Raw genomic sequence first — 11,706 nt, forward strand, 5'->3', positions numbered from 1 at the left:
ATACCTTAAAGAAATCAGGGGGAAAACCCGAACAATTGGAAGAAAGTAACAAATCCTCAAAAGGAAGCCAAGGGGAAAAAACAAACAGTTGAAGGAAATGAATAAAATCATTCAGTATCTGAAAATAGAAATAGAAGCAATAGAAACACAAAAGAGGGAATCTGGAATTGAAAAACTTAGGCACATGAGCACAAACACAAAAGCAAGCATCACCAACAGTATACAAGAGATGGAAGAGAGAGAATCTCAGGCATTGGATATATGACAGAAAGAATATACACATTGATCAAAGAAAATGTTACCTCTAAAAACATCCTGATAAAGAACATACAGGAAATATAAGGCACTAAGAAAAGACCAAACCTAAGAATAGTAGGAATAGAAGAAGAATTACAGATCAAAGACTCAGAAAATTATTTAAACAAAGTTATAGAAGAAAAATTTCCAACCTAAAAATGGAGATGACTACATATGTATAAGAAACTTTCAGAACATTAATAGATTAGATGAGAAAAGAAAGACACCCTCACCACATAATAATCCAAACACTAAACATGGAGAAAAAAAAGAATATGAAAAGAAGCAAGGGGAAAAGATCAAGTAACACATGAAGGCAGAAATATTAGAATTATACCCAAATTATCAATGAAGAAACTAAAAGCCAGAAGGGCCTAGACTGATGTCATGTAGACTTTAAAAGACTACAGATGCCAGCCCAGAGTACTATACCCAGCAATATTCTTAATCACCATGAATGGAGAAAACAAGATATTGCATGATTAAGTCAAATTTAAACAATAACTATCCACAAATGCAGCACTAAAGAAGATACTAGAAGAAGATCTCCAGCCAAAAGAGGTTAACTGCATTCAAGAAAACACAGGAAATAATTTCACATCAGCAAAAACAGAAGAAAGGATGCAAACACACACACACACACACACACACACACACACACACACCACCACCACCACCAACAACAACAACAACAACAATAACAATAACAACAAAACAAAGGAATTAACAGTTATTAGTTATTGATATATCTCATTATCATTTGACTCAATTCAACAATAAAAAGACACAGACTAACAAAATAGATATGAAAACAGGAGCCAATCTTCTGCTGCATACAAGAAAACATCCACAGCACCAAGGTAGATGTTATCTCAGAATAAAGGGTTGGAAAAAAAAATTTCCAAGCAAATGGCCCCAAGAAGCATTTAAAAAAAACAGACTTCAAACTAAAATTAATCAAAAGAGTTGGAAAAAGTCATTCATATTTAACAAAGAACAAATCCACCACAATATTTCAGTTCTTAACATCTATGACCTGAATACAAGAATATAATAGAAACAGTACTAAAGCTTAACTGACACATCTAACCCCACACACCAATAGTGAGAGACTCCAATACCCTACTCTCACCAACAGATAGATCATCAAGATAAAACTAAGCAGAGGAATACTGGAGCTAACAGACATTATAAACCAAATTAACCTAACAGTTATCTACAGAACATTTCATCCAAACACAAAAAATAATAAACTCTCTTCTCAGCACCTCATTCTTTCTTCAAAACTGACCACATACTTGATCACAAAGCCAAGTCTCAACAGATATAAGAAAATTGATGTAACTCCATGAATCCTATCAGACCAAGGATTAGAGCTGGATTTCAACAACAGAAACAGCAGAAAGAGTACAAACTCGTGGAAATCGAACAACTCTCTATTGAATGAACACTGGGTCAAGACATAAATAGAAAGAAATAAAATAACTTTCCAAAATTCACTCAAGATGAGTATACAACATATCCAGATTTATGGGGCATTATGACATTAGTGCTTGGAGGAAAATTCTTTGCACTAAGTCCCTATTTAAAAAGAAAATTGGAGAAATCTCATGCTAACAACTTAGTAGCACACATGAAAGCTCTAGAACAAAAAAAAAAGCAAAAGAGACAGCAGGAAATAATCAACATGAAAGCTGAAACCAATAAAATAGATACAAAGAGAACAATATAAAGAATCAATGAAACAAATAGTTAAGTCTTTGAGGAAAGCACCAAGACATACATAGCTTATCTAAAATAACTAAAAGACCCAGAGAGAATATCCAAATTAACAAAATCAGAATTGAAAAGGGGAACATAACAGAAGACACTGAGGGAATACAGAGAATCACTATGTCATACTTTAAAAGCCTGTACTCTACAAAATTGGAAAATTCTAAAAGAAATGGGAAATTTTGTCAACAGATACTACTTACCAAAGTTAAATCAAGATCAGATAATTTCCTATAATCCCTAAGGAAATAAAAGTAGTGATTAAAAGTCTGTAAATCTAAAAATAAATGGATAATTTGCTTGATAGATATCACTTACCAAAAAGAAATTAAGGTCAGATAAAAATTATATAGACCTATAACTCCCAAGGATATTTGAAGTCATTGAAAGTGTCAAAAAAAGGCAAGGACAGGCAATTTTAGTATAGAATTCTACCAGACATCCAAAGAAGATATAACACCAATACTCCTCAAATTATTCCACATAATAAAAACGGAAGAAACATTGCCAAATTCATTTTATGAGGCCACAGTCACCCAAACCTCACAAAAATTTAGCAAAGAATCAGTATTAAACACCAATTCCTTTTATGAACATAGATGCACAAATACCCAACAAAATGCTCACAAACTAAGTCCAAGAACATACTAAAAAGATCATCCACCAGGACAAATTATGATTCATTCCAGAGGCACTGGGATGGTTCACCAACATAGGAATATCAGTCATTGTACTACCACATAAGCAAATTAAAAAAAAATTAGAAAACCACAAGCTCATCTCACTAGATGCCACAAAAGCCTTTGACAAAATTGAACCCCTTCATCATAAAAGTCTAGGAGAGATTAGGGATGCAAGGGGCATACCTCAACAAAATAAAGGGTATTTACAGCAAGCCAACAGTCAAAATCAAATTAAGTGGAGAGAAACACAAACTAAATTCAAGAACAAGACAAGGTTGTCCACTTTCTCCATATCTAGGAAATATAGTATTCTAAGATCTCTCTAGAGTTATAGGACAACTGAAGGAGATCAAAGGAATACAATTTGGAAAGGAAGAAGTCACAGTATCACATCTGTTTGCAGATGATATGATATTATATGTAAGTGATAGCAAAAATTTACCAGGGAACTCCCATAGCTGATAAACACCATCAGCAAAGTGTCTGGATACAAGATTAACTCAAGAAATGACAAAAAGCCTGAAAAAGAAATAATGTAAACAACACCCTTCACAATAGCCACAGATAATGTAAAATATATCAGGATAACTCTAACCAAACAAGTGAAAATCTTGTATGACAAAACTTCAAGTCTTTGAAGAAGATATCACAAGGTGAAAGTATTTCCAATTTTTATGGGTCTACAGAATTAAAGTAGTAAAAATAGCCATCTTACAAAAAGCTCTCTACAGATTCAATGCAATTCCCATCAAAGGTCCAACACAATTATTTACAGAACATGAAAGGACAGCATGCAATTTCAGATGGAAAAAACAAAAAAAACTAGAATAGCTAAACCAATCCTGAACAAAAAAAAAGGAACTACTGGAGGTATCACTATCCCTGATTTAAAGATATATATAGTAATAAAAACCACATGGTATTGGCATAAAAACAGATACATTGTTCAATGAATTGAACTGAAGAATCATACATAATTTCACACATATCTGGACACCTGATTTTTAAATTGAGAAGACAGAAACACACAGGGAACTGGGATGGTATGTAAAATAAAACTGATTTATTTAAATAAAAAAGATAAGAAAAGAAGCCATAAACACACAAGTTAAAAAAACAAAGCATCTTCAATAAATGGTGCTCATCTTATTTGTATGAAGAAGAATGCAAATAGATCCATATTTATCCCCTTACACAAAACTCAAGTCCAAGTGGATCAAAGACTTCAACATAAAACTACATACACTGAACCTGATAGAAGAAAAAGTGGGGAATAATCTTGAACACATTAGCATAGGAGAAAGCTTCTTGAACTGAACACTAACAGTATAGGCACTAAAATAGACAATTAATAAATTGGGCCTCATGAAACTGAAAAACTCCTGTAAGGCAAAGGATACAGTCAACATGACAAAAATGGCAACATATGGTTAATATCCAAAATATATAAAGAACTCAAGAAAGTAGACTTCAACAAACCAAATAATCCAATTAAAAAATAAGGTGTAGATCTAAACAGAGAATTCACAACAACAGATAACAAAAAGCCAATAGGCACCTAAAAATGTTCAACATCCTAAGCCATCAGGGAAATGTGGATCAAAACAAAACTTTGAGATTCCATCCTACACCTGTCAGAATGGCTAAGATCAATAACACAAGTGACAGCTCATGGAGAAGAGGATGTGGAGCAAGGGGAATACTCCTCTATTTTTTGGTGGGAGTGCAAATGTGTACAGACCCTTTGGGAACCAATATGATGGATTCTCATAAAATTCGAAATCCATCCACCACAAAATCCAACCATGACACTATTGCGCATGTCTCCCCAAAACATGCTCCATCCTACTACAAAGACACTTGTTCACTTATGTTCATAGCAGCTTTATTCATAATAGCCAGAAACTTGAAACAACCTAGATGTCCCCCATTAGAAGAATGGATAAAGAAAATGTGGTACATTTACATGATGGAATATTACTCAGCTGTTAAAAGCAATGACATCATGGATTTTGAAAGAAAATGAATAGAAGTAAAAAAAATCATGTTGAGTGAGGCAAACCAGATTCAGAAAGACAAACATCATATGTACTCACTTATAAGTGGATATTAGCTGTTAAGTACAGATAATCACACTATGATTCACAGACCCAAAAAGACTAAATAAGAAGGAGGGCTCTGTTGGGGGTTGACTCATGGATCTTGTTGGAAAGGGGAAATAGGATAAATTTTGCAGGTGAACTGGGAGGGGGGGTGAGGATGGGAACAGGAGAGATCAGGTGCGGGAGGGAGGGACAGAGTGAGAGAGTACATACATGGACAGGCACTGGAATTGAGAGACATTTGGGGGATGTGGAAACATTCTGGAACCTTTGAGTCTGACCCTAGAAAGGAACCTTATAATGGAGGATATGGAGCCTGAACCGGCCATCTTCTCTGATCAGGCAAGGCTTTTATAGTGGGACTGGGACACCAGCCCAGATATACATTCTTCAATGTACCATCTGCCTTTCCTCCAAGATCAGCTGGGTCAATGGTGGATCTGAGCTTGTGGAAGTTACCAACCAATGACTGGCCTAACCTGAGGCCCATACCAGGAGAGGGAGCCCATCCCTGACACTGCCTGGATTTCGAGGAACTGGCAAATGGATGGCCAGGAGACATAGGGTACAACCAAACAAGACCAGTAAAAAAAAAAAAGTAAATGGAATGAGTTCTATGATGTTCTGCCACACTCATAGATCAGTGCCTAGCACAATTATCATCTGAGAGGCTACCTTCCTTAGCTGATGGGAACAAAAGCAGAGACCCACAAGGAAACATTAGGCAGAGCTTGTTGAATTTCTCAGGAACTACTGCAGGAGCCAAAGGGGTTGAAGACAACCGCAGAATATGGCCCACGGAATCTATTAAGCAGGGCTCATCAGGACTCACAGAGACTGAGCATCAATCAGAAATCCTGAGCTAGGTCCTCTCCATATATGTTGTTATTCTTTAGATTGTGGTTTTCGTGGGACTCCAAAGAGTACACGTAAGGGTTTCTCCTATTCTTTTGCTGTTCTTGGGACCCTTTTTCTCCTACGGAGTTGCCACATCTAGCCTGGATATGGAGGTTTGTACCTGGTATCACTGCATCTTGTTATGCAGTGTTAGGATGATATCCCAGGAGGCCGATTGATTTTGAAGGGAAAAGGAGGGGAAGTGAATCCAGGGAGAGGGAAGCTGGGGTTCAGGAACTGGGAGCCATGTATGGAGGGAAGGTTGTGGTCATGATGTATTGTATGAGACAATAAAAACCAGGAAAAAATTGACAAACATACAATGAATAAAAGTATGATAAATTATCTTTAAATGAAACAGTATGGATGACTCTCAGAAACATGACATTAAGTAAAAGGCCATCTATAAAGCAAGGCCCTTGGTAGTCTTCCATTTAAGTATTTTTTTTCTTTTTTTTAAATTTTTAATAAAAAATTTTAATTTAATTTTTCATTTTTATTTGAATTAGAAACAAGATTGTTTTACATGTCAATCCCAAGTCCCTCTCCCTCCCATTCTCCCCTAACATTGCCCCCACCTAAAACCCTACATACCACATACACTTTCTGCTCTCCAGGGAGGGAAAGGCCTTCCATAGGGGTCTTCAGAATCTGTCATATCCTTTGGGATAGGGCCTAGGCCCTCTCCATTGAGTCTAGGCTCAGGGAGTATCCCTCTATGTGGAATGGCCTTTCAAAGTTAACACCTACACTAGGGATAAGTACTAATCTACTATAGGAGGCCCCATAGAATTCCGAGGTTTCCTCACTGACACCCATGTTCCTGGGGTCTGGATCAGTCCCATGCTGGTTTCCAAGTTATCAGTATGGGGACCTAGACCTCCCCCTTGTTCAGGTCAGCTGTTTCTGTGGGTTTCTCAAGCCTGGTTTGGATCACTTTGCTCATCACTCCTCCTTCTCTGCAACTGGATTGCAGTTCAGTTCAGTGATTAGCTATGGGTGTCAGCTTCCATTTCTACCAGCTGCTACATGAAGGATATAAGATGGCATATAAGTCAGTCATCAATCTCATTATCAGGGGAGGGCATTTAAGGTAGCCTCTCCTCTGTTGCTTAGATTGTTAGTTGGTGTCATTTTGTAGATCCCCAGACATTTCCCCAGTGCCAGAAATCTCTTTAAACCCAAAACGTCTCCCTCTGTTATGGTATCTCTTTTCTTGTTTGCTTCTATTCTTCTCCCGATTCAACCTTTCTGCTACCTTATGTCCCTCTCATCCCTCCTATTTTCCCCTTGTCTTTTTCCTAACTACTTCTTTTCTCCCCCATGCTCCCAATTTGCTAAGGAGATCTTGTCCCTTTCCCCTTTTCCTGGGGACCATGTATGTCTCTCTTAGAGTCCTCCTTGTTACCTAGCTTCTCTGGCGGTGTGCAGTGTGGGCTGGTAATCCTTTGCTCTATGTCTGAAACCCATATATGAGTGAGTACATACCATATTTGTCTTTTTGTGACTGGGTTACCTCATTCAAAATGGTTTCTTCTATTTCCATCCATTTTCCTGCAAATTTCAAGATTCCATTGTGTTTTTTTCTGCTGAGTAGTCTCCATTGTGTAAATGTACTACATTTCCTCAATCCATTCTTCAGTTGAGGGACATCTAGGTTGCTTCCAGGTTCTGGCTATTACAAATAAGGCTGCTATGAACATCATTGAACAGATGTCCTTGTTGTATGAATGTGCATCTTTTGGGTATATCCCTAAGAGTGAAATTGCTGGATCTTGAGGTAGACTGATTTCTATTCTCCTGAAGAGTCCCCATACTGATTTCCAAGTTGGCGCTCTCCACATCGTCTCCAGAATAAATTGTCATTGGTGTTTTTGATTTTAGCCATTCTGATAGGAATAAGATGGTATCTCAGAGTTGTTTTGATTTGCATTTCCCTGATGCCTAAAGATGTTGAACATTTTCTTATGTGTCTTTAAGCCATTTTAGATTCCTCTATTGAGAATTGTCTATTTAGTTCTGTACCCCAATTTTTGGTGTTTTGGAGACTAGTTTCTTGAGTTCATTGTATATTTTGGAAATCAGCCCTCTGTCAGATGTGGGGTTGGTGAATATCTTTTCCCAGTCTGTGGGCTGACAATTTGTCTTGCTGACTGTGTCCTTTGCCTCACAGAAGCTTCTCAGTTTCTGGAGGTCCCATTTATCAATTGTTGTTCTCAATATCTGTTCTACTGGTGTAATGTTCAGGAAATGGTCTCCTGTACCAATTAATCCAAGGGTATTTCCCACTTTGTCTTTTAATGGGTTCAGTGTGGCTGCATTTATGTTGAGGTCTTTGATCCATTTGGATGTAAGTTATGTGCATCACAATATACATGGATCTATCTACAGTCTTCTACATGCCAGCATCCAGTTATGCCAGCAAGAAATCTCTGCTTTTAAATGTCAGAATAATGTTTACTTTTAGCGAGTTGTGTTGAGTGAGAGTCCAGTGTGACTATGGACTCTTTAGATAGATATGATGCAGTTCTTTCTAGTCATACTTTCAAGAGATGAAAGTTCAAAAAGCTGCACATTTGTATGTGTTTTTCACGTATTGTTTATGAAAGGTTAGGGAACGATTTAAAAGCCCAAATGAATGACTTATGCCACTTTCCACATTTAATGTGTTATATCTTAATTGTTACCTAGAAAACAAAATGAATAAATAAAGAGGGTTGAATGTATGAAGATGTGGGGTGCAGATTTGATGACTGGTACCTCAGGGACAGTTCTGATGATCTGAACATTCTATAGCCTTGTGAAATTTTCAGTCTATGACATATTTCTTGGCTCATGTGGGGAACAGCTGGTCATGGTTGTGTTCTTTCTAAATTCCAAATATTTTTTGACTACTAAACTCTGGGGAGAAGCTGTGACGGAAGCTGCACAGCAAACATATTTGCTTTAACAGTGACAGTGAGCGGAAGGCAGAGTGGGAGGTGGCAGACAGGCACTGTTTACTGGTGGTAACAGCTGCTAAGCAGAGGCATCCCATGAGGTCAAGCTTTAAGAAAAAATGTTAACATATTAAATTCCAGCTTCACTGAGGCGGTTGGACTGTAGCAGTCTCCCTTCCAGGAGTGACATGCGACTGATTTCCTAGTGCTGTCCAATAAAAGTAGGAGAAATAGCCATGTGATATTCAATACAGAAATTTATGTCTCAGGCTTGTACTTTTTTCTTACATGCAATTGTGCTTTGAATCTGTACATTTATTTATGGTCCGCTTGTAGTAAACATTAATGTATTTTAAGAAACATACACACGTAGGATGAAAAAGGCCTCCACCAGTGTACCAAGAACTTTAAATTGTGTCAAAACTAACTTGCAGCATCTTCAGGTTTCATAAATATGCATATAGACTTGGTCTAAATAACAGGACTGTGTGTGTCTGTATCAATTTTAGGATTTTTAAAGGATTTTAGACTTGCTAGTAGAACTTTCAGGATGTTATGCTCAAGCAAAATCAATACACTTTGTCTTTCTATTTTTAACTATGGGAGTTTATATTAGCTATAAACAGCAACAAAAAATATGACTGATGTCTAAATGGAACAGTTCAAATTTAATTACAAAGTCTTAGCCAGAAAAAAAAAGTGTCTAAACAGCACAATTTCTACAACTCTTTTCATTAAAACTTCAGGCAGAAGTGCAAACTCTTTGGAAATCAGTATGTGGTTCCTCAGGAAAATGGAAATCAGTCTACCACAAGATCCAGCAATTCCACTCTTAGACATATACCCAAAATCTGCACATACATACAACAAAGACATCTGTTCAACTATATTCATAGCAGCCTAATTTGTACTAGCCAGAACCTAGAAGCAACCTAGATGCCCCTCAACTGAAGAATGGATGTACTACTCAGCAGAAAAAAACAATGGAATCCTGAAATTCGAAGGCCCATGGATGGAACTAGAAGAAACCCTCCTGAGTGAGGTAATTCAGTCACAAAAAGACAAACATGGTATGTACTCACTCATATATGGATTCTAGACTTAGAGCAAAGGATTACCAGTCCACAATCCACACCACTAGAGATGCTAGGTAACAAGGAGGACTCTAAGAGAGACATACATGGTCCCCTGGAGAAGGGGAAAGGGACAATATGTCCTGAGCAAATTGGGAACATGGGAGAGGAGAGAGGTATTTAGAAAAAAAGAGAAGGGGAGAAGAGGAGGGGAGAGGAGGAAACAAGAAGATTGAGTCTGGGGAAGAATAGAGGAGAACAAGAAAAGAGATATCATAATAGAGGGAGCCATTATAGGTTTAAAGAGAATTCTGGCTCTAGGGAAATGTAATGTATAGAGATCTACAAGGATGACCCCAACTAACCATCTAAGCAATAGTGGAGAGACTACCTTATATGCCCTCCCTTGATAATGAGATTGATGACTGACTTATATGCCATCCTAAAGCCGTCATCTAGCAGCTGATGGAAGCAGAAGCAGACACCCACAGCTAAACACTGAGCTGAACTCTTGGAATTCAGTTGCAGAGAGGGAGGAGTGATGAGCAAAGGGGTCAAGACCATGCTGGAGAAACCCACAGAAACAGCTGTCCTGAACAAGGGGGAGCTCATGGATCACAGACCAATAGCTAGGAAACCAGTGTAAGATTGATCCAGAACCCCTGCACCAAGGTATCAGTTAGAAAGCCTGTATAATCTGTGGGGCCTCTGGTAGTGGAACAATATTTATCCCTAGTATATGGATGGACTTTGGGAGCCCATTCCACATAGAGGGATACTCTCTCAGTGTAGACACACAGGGGACTGTCTAGGCCCTGCTCCCAATGATATGACAGACTTTAAGATTCTCCCATGGAATGCCTCACACTCCCTGGGGAGCACAAAAGGAATGGGATATGGGGTCTAGGTAGTCACTGGTGGAAGGGGAAGAGGGTAGGAAAAGGGAACTGGGATTTACATATAAAACAAGTTGATTCTAATTTAAATTTTTAAAAAATCAAAAAAATAAACACTCAGGCAGTGGTAGCACATCTAGGAGGCAGAGGCAGGCTGCCCTCATGACTTTGAAAACAGGCTGGCATTCAGAGTTAGTTCCAGGACAGCTAAGGTCACACAAAGATACCCATTTCAGTGTGTATTGTATATACACACACTCTTGGGCATCTGTGACTGAAAGTAAAAAATGTAAACTAAATGCAGAAAACATGCAACCAAAATTGAAAGTTGTCCTTGAGCTCTGTATAATCATTTCACACCTTAGCTCAGCTTGTATGTCTGAGAGAACATTTAGTAATAGCTTTCCTTCAGCCTGACTCCTTTCATTCTATATTAATGCTTCATGGTCATTTTTTTCCATGCTTTCTCAAAGAAATATGTTAAAATAATGGTGCTATTGATTTAACCCAGTAAAGAGTTACAAAGTTTTGTAACTCTACTCTCCAGTACACACAACCAATGAATTCAGTTTCTGATTTAATATTCTCTTATTTCCATAATAATCTCAGAAATTTTAAATGAAAAAGAAGCAGTTATTAAAGCGTTACACTTGTAATTAAATTCAGTGCTTAACATGGACATCAGAAAACCTTCACAATAATACTTTCTTTACTCCTTTTACTCAGTGCACAAACACAAGCAAAAATAATTCTCTAGACCAAAGGAAATAAGAAGACCACACACACACACACACACACACACACACACACACACACACACACACCAAAAATGAAACAGGAAATTGATGGGGAATGTACTGTGTATGTTTATTCTATTGATTGTTAAATAAAGTTCTGTTTAGAGAATGAGACAGCAAGTTAGACAGGACTAGGAGTCAAAGAGGATTCTGGGAAATGTAGTAGAAAAGTGGTGATCTGGGCAGGAAGTGACATAGCAAGGAGACTCATATTTAAGCAAGGAGAAACAGAAAATGTCTCCTTTTCCC

This window comes from Cricetulus griseus (assembly GCF_003668045.3).
Source record: "Cricetulus griseus strain 17A/GY chromosome 1 unlocalized genomic scaffold, alternate assembly CriGri-PICRH-1.0 chr1_0, whole genome shotgun sequence".
Lineage (NCBI taxonomy): Eukaryota > Metazoa > Chordata > Mammalia > Rodentia > Cricetidae > Cricetulus > Cricetulus griseus.